At 38.5% G+C, this 5,101-nt stretch overlaps 1 long non-coding RNA gene across 2 annotated transcripts; it reads left to right on the top strand.

Moving 5' to 3' along the window:
- The first annotated feature begins 490 nt into the window (after positions 1-490).
- On the top strand, positions 491-4,640 carry LOC143110069 (uncharacterized). Of its 2 annotated transcripts, XR_012984045.1 has the most exons (3): positions 491-704; positions 1,533-1,633; positions 3,650-4,640. It is a non-coding gene; the product is annotated as an uncharacterized LOC143110069 (long non-coding RNA). The 2 variants fall into 2 exon arrangements; XR_012984044.1 differs by lacking the exon at positions 491-704 and having other exon boundaries at positions 1,239-1,633.
- The last annotated feature ends 461 nt before the right edge of the window (positions 4,641-5,101 follow it).

The raw sequence follows: 5,101 nt of genomic DNA on the forward strand, positions 1-5,101 counted from the left end.
AGGAGGACCTGTCTCTTAATTCATTTAAAACAAGTCAATGGTTTTACAATGTTTCAGTCAAGCTTTCCCAGCGGGCACCGTGATGTCAATTTGATGTCAAGAATTAGTCAAGGTTTTGACCACCATGTTGAGCATCTATAATTTCATACTATTTTAGCATTACAAGCTATGGCTTGCTTGTGGTTGTAAAGACGTCCAACAAGGGATCAATCTAACATGTAGTCACTGGTCTATAAACTTGGGTCAATATGATTGATGTTAAATCAACGTTGATTTGATATCAAGAAAAAAGGCATAGGAAAAAGGGCGTCAAAATGATATGGAATTGACGTCATTGAATTGACCACCATATGAGAACCAATAATGTTAATAATCTTAATAGTAGTAATAATAGCCCACTAGGCTAATGTTACTATTGTTTTGACACTTCTACCAATCATTCTGGTAATATAACAGACTAAAATGCCAACAGTAATTGTTTTAACGGATGCTTATCACCGCTTGATAAGCGCATGCGCACACACAGCAATTCCCATCCCCCACCCCTGATCAAATTCAAATTCGCGCAGCACTCTAGAATCTTCGCTGAGTTTGCTCCTTTTCAACTGCAGTCACCAGTGACTTCAACAATCAACCGTCACTTTTCTGTCATGCCTCTGACTGAATGTGTAAGCTGTACAAACTCTGCCGTCATCATATCCCAGGTAAGAATTACAGTACTTTTGAATGCCAATTGAAAACGTGAATTTATTCGAAATATATTGTTTTCATAATGGAATGTTAATCAAAGCCGTTAGTCATGTTTAGAATTAGCTAGTGAGCTAACGCTAGCGATGTTAGCTGTTAATGTTAACTTTTCCAGTAAGTTAGCAGACTAACTTCACTATTATGTGGAATATCTGTTTGTTTGCCTGTTTGTCTGTTTGTTAGTTTAAGAATGAAAAATCAGGCGCAAGTAAGTTAGCTATACATTTAAAGTAACATTAGCTACATTTAAAATGGCTGTTACCATGCAGGCTAGCAGACACAGATGAAAGTTGTTAACAGAATTAATAACGGTTAACGTTAGCTCTACCTTGCGAACTTCCATGGGACATAGGTAACGTTAGGTCACTGTATTTAAACTTAATACATGTAGTGCTAGTGTTGATACATAATATAATGTTGCTATAACTGCAAAGAGGTCCTGTATGAATTAAGTAATATATATATATCAGTTATCTACCCACTGATTTAAGGAACTGCAGTTTAATATAGCCATGTTTATTAACAGACCTGTCATTTAATGGATGTGATGGGTGGGTGGCACCTCAATATCATGCCTACAAGTAAAGGGATCTTTAGTTTGTGAAGGGTAGTGTTAGGCTACATGTTCTTCATTTCATAGCCCTTATTTGCCCCTTGTTTGATGTACCTGACTTGCTCTGAGGCATGTGTTAAGATGCATGTGAGTGTAGTAGTGCTTCAGTGATGGTCTTTTCATGTTCTGTGTGTTTTGCAACATATTAATCTTAGTCTCCCTCTGTTTGCAGGTGGTGTGTTGTGAGGATTGCTGCAGTAAGAACACTGAGTGCATTCTGGAATATTCCAAATGTGTGCCACGTCCAAGCTCGCAAGAGAGTTCACTCACCAGGTAAAGACACACACACACACACAATGTTATTTTGAAGTATTAAAAAACATTGTTGTTTTAGAATTTTCGAACGAAATGGTTGGTAATTAGCACGTTTACGAGTATAGTTTACATTCCGGTATGATGGCAGAAGTGTCTTTGTGTACTGTGTGCCAAAACTATACTATTTAGCATGGTTGTGCAATGTGCAGCTACTTCAAATACCGTAAGTATTGTAATTTATCTACATATAACACTACCGTTAAGCGTGGGAAAAAAGTGGAGGTGGGGGTGGGGCGGGGATTGCATGGAAGGAGATGCATGCTATTTCAAGAGTTGAACACCCATTCACTTTACTTTTTTAGCACAGTTAATTTGGACTAAATGCATCAGTTTTTTTTTTTTTTTTTTTTTTTACATGGGTTCCTCTGAATTCCCCATCAAAAACTTTACAATAAACTCATATTTTTGTTCAGTCTCTCTCAAATTTGAAGGGTTTGTTACATAAACCATATATTTTTTGCATAAAACGTAAAAACTACTGCTAACGTAACGTTAATTTACCCACTGCATTACAGATATTGGTTTGTACCATCACTGTATTCAAGAGTTCGATGATGGAGAAAGTGAACTTTCTTTTGAGATTACACCTATCAAAGATTGTAGCCTTTACCGAAATAGTCACGCTGCCCCTCCATTTCAATTGTTGATGCGCCAAAAGTAGACCTATCATGCTTATCAAGTGTAACTCTCTGAAGGCATCCTTAACTTGTGAGTGTTGGAATTGTTGCTAGGTAGTTCATTTAAGTTCACTCAAAATGTCAGGCCGATTGTATGGTGTGTGCGTCTCGTCACTGCTATGGCGCGTTTACATGTTATCTGTCACTGCCAGCACGTTCTATACTCAGCGTCGTCCATCCTTGCAAATGGGTTCAAGTGAGGACATAGAGTTAAGTTGTAAACAATTGTAAAAATGATTGCCATAATCTGATTACACTCAAAAGACGTCTGGTTTTGGTACTCTACAAATTAATGTTTTACTTTTGTTATGCAATGTTAATGGTATACAGATTAAAACATGTTTTCAGTGTCTCTTTAGCTGAAAACTACTTCCAACACACATGCCTCTTCCATGAATAGGCGCTCTTAGCCCGGCTAACGTCAGACCTCATTGAGATAGGGTCTGGGAATTAGACATTAATTTTCTCGTATTTGAAACATGGTTTACGAATGCCCAGAGCCGTTTATTGGGCACTACGAATGTCTATCAAATGCGTCTGTACATAGCTCATAACGGCTTCGGCGTGTCGTCATCGTCTTGCTGCCCTTCCTCCGTTCTGTGATTGGTTCCTTCGTTGAGGTGAAAACGAAGTCCATAGAATCCAGGCTGCCTAGCAGCGTGAATAAAATCGCGTGCGTAAGGCAGCATGGGAAAACCCAGGCTAAGGCACTCTAGTCCTTGAGCCACCCCCTAGTCCACCCACCCACCTACCCATCCGCCCCCCGGAAAAAAAAAAAAAAACTTGGGGGTGTCACTCCCGGGATTTTAAAAACAATTCTAGTTGCTCAACATGTCTGATTAGCAATAACTCTGCTATGAAACAGAGACATTACATTTTCTGGTCAGTGAGGTTTAAATTAATTAGTTCCTGAATCCTATCCCATTTAATGTGACTTCAGAGGGCTTGAGAGGGATAGGATTTAAACCGCGGCGGACCGCCATGCTTAAATAAATGTAGAGGAAACACTGGATATTCCTTTCCTTGTTCTACAACAACAACCTAATAACATGATCATGCTGATGGCTGATAGCTTTTGCTCTTCCCAAATACAAGTAGCCAGGTGAGATGTTTGCAACTACAATACTTTTTATCAATCCAGTTGCAGCAGGCCTAGTTCCAAACCACAATTGTTGAACTGTGATGAACTGCCCTATTTGTGATTGTTTTTAGAGATTCTAGAGGTTTTATACTAGTGCTGCCACTAACAACTAATAACTAATTTTGTTGTATAACTCGCACTCCTCCTTGTCCACAGGTGGCAGCAGTGCGGTGGAGGCAGAGTGGCAGCAGTACGGTGGAGGCAGAGTGGCAGCAGAGCTGGCCTAAACAAAACAGTCTTCAGCCCTTGGAACCGCACCTGGCTCTTTGGCCCCAAGAACAAACCTTCCCGTCATAGGTGCCTCTGATAGTGCATCACTCACAAGAATGGTAACAAGAATGCACTTAAAGAATGCCCTGGCAGGAGCATCACATATGAATACTTTCACAGACAGTTGAAGTGCTTTGCCTCCATGAACAATGCCAACTTGCTGTAACTGCTGCAACTCCTGGAGAAAGTCACTTAAGTACTCTTCCTCTGAATTTGGTTTAGCAACTCCACAGTAGATGGCCACAATGAAAGGAGCAAAGTTGTGAAAGTTGCAGAGTATGGGCCACATTTGGAAGTTGGAGGATTTAAAAAGTGGCACACCATCAATGTTAAAGCACAAATGTAGGTGCTCAACGATTCCTGGATGCTGAGACAAACGTTTGGTTTTGGAGTAGCATTGTCGAGAATGGTCAGAAAAATCTACCAAAAAGTTTGTAAATTAAAGGATGGAAAAAGTATGGGATTTTAAAATAGAAAATGTGTAGGAACCCTGTTAAAAGAAACCTTTTCTCTGTCTCTCTCCATGTTCTCAATGTTCTCCAACATTCCATTACTTGTTACTACATTGTACATGTTGTCATACATTGTTCATATTTAGCCATATTTATTCTGCCCTTATAAGATAACTACTAATACACTGCACATATTTAATTTATATTACTCTAAACCACCTTCTATAAACCAACTGTATACTACTGTCTACACGGCACTGTGTCTTGTCCTGTATATGCACCACCTGTCTATACTTTGTATATCACTTTTCTGCTTTTTTGCACTTCTAGTTAGACACAAACTGCATTTTGTTGTCTTTGTACTTGTATTCTGCACAAATAATCAAAATATATGTCAATAAATGCTGATGTAATTTTGACATCAATGTTTGTCGCATTTATGTTTATTTGACATTGAAGCTTGATATTGAATATGATATATCAAAACAACATCAACATCTTGACATCAAATAGATGTAGAATTGACATCAAATGGCAACAAAGCTTGACATGGAAATGACATCTTGATGTAGAATAAATGTTGAATTGACATCAAAGCTTGACATTGAATGATATCAGAATAGCATCAAAACGACATCAACATCATGACATCTTGATGTCAAATAAATGTCGAATTGACATCAAAGCTTGACATTGAATGATATCAGAATAGCATCAAAACGACATCAACATCTTGACGTCAAATAAATGTTGAATTGACATCAAATGCCAACAAAGTATGACATCAAAATAACATCAAAACGACATCGCGGAGGTCAAAATCTTGACGTCAAATTGACATCAGTACATTGACGTCGATACAACTTTCATTCTAGACCTGTTTCTA

The sequence above is a fragment of the Alosa pseudoharengus genome, unplaced genomic scaffold (assembly GCF_046254945.1).
Source record: "Alosa pseudoharengus isolate Yale_2024_CS ecotype anadromous, Long Island Sound unplaced genomic scaffold, YU_APseudo_1.1 YU_APseudo_1.1_scf_7, whole genome shotgun sequence".
In the NCBI taxonomy this organism is placed as follows: domain Eukaryota; kingdom Metazoa; phylum Chordata; class Actinopteri; order Clupeiformes; family Clupeidae; genus Alosa; species Alosa pseudoharengus.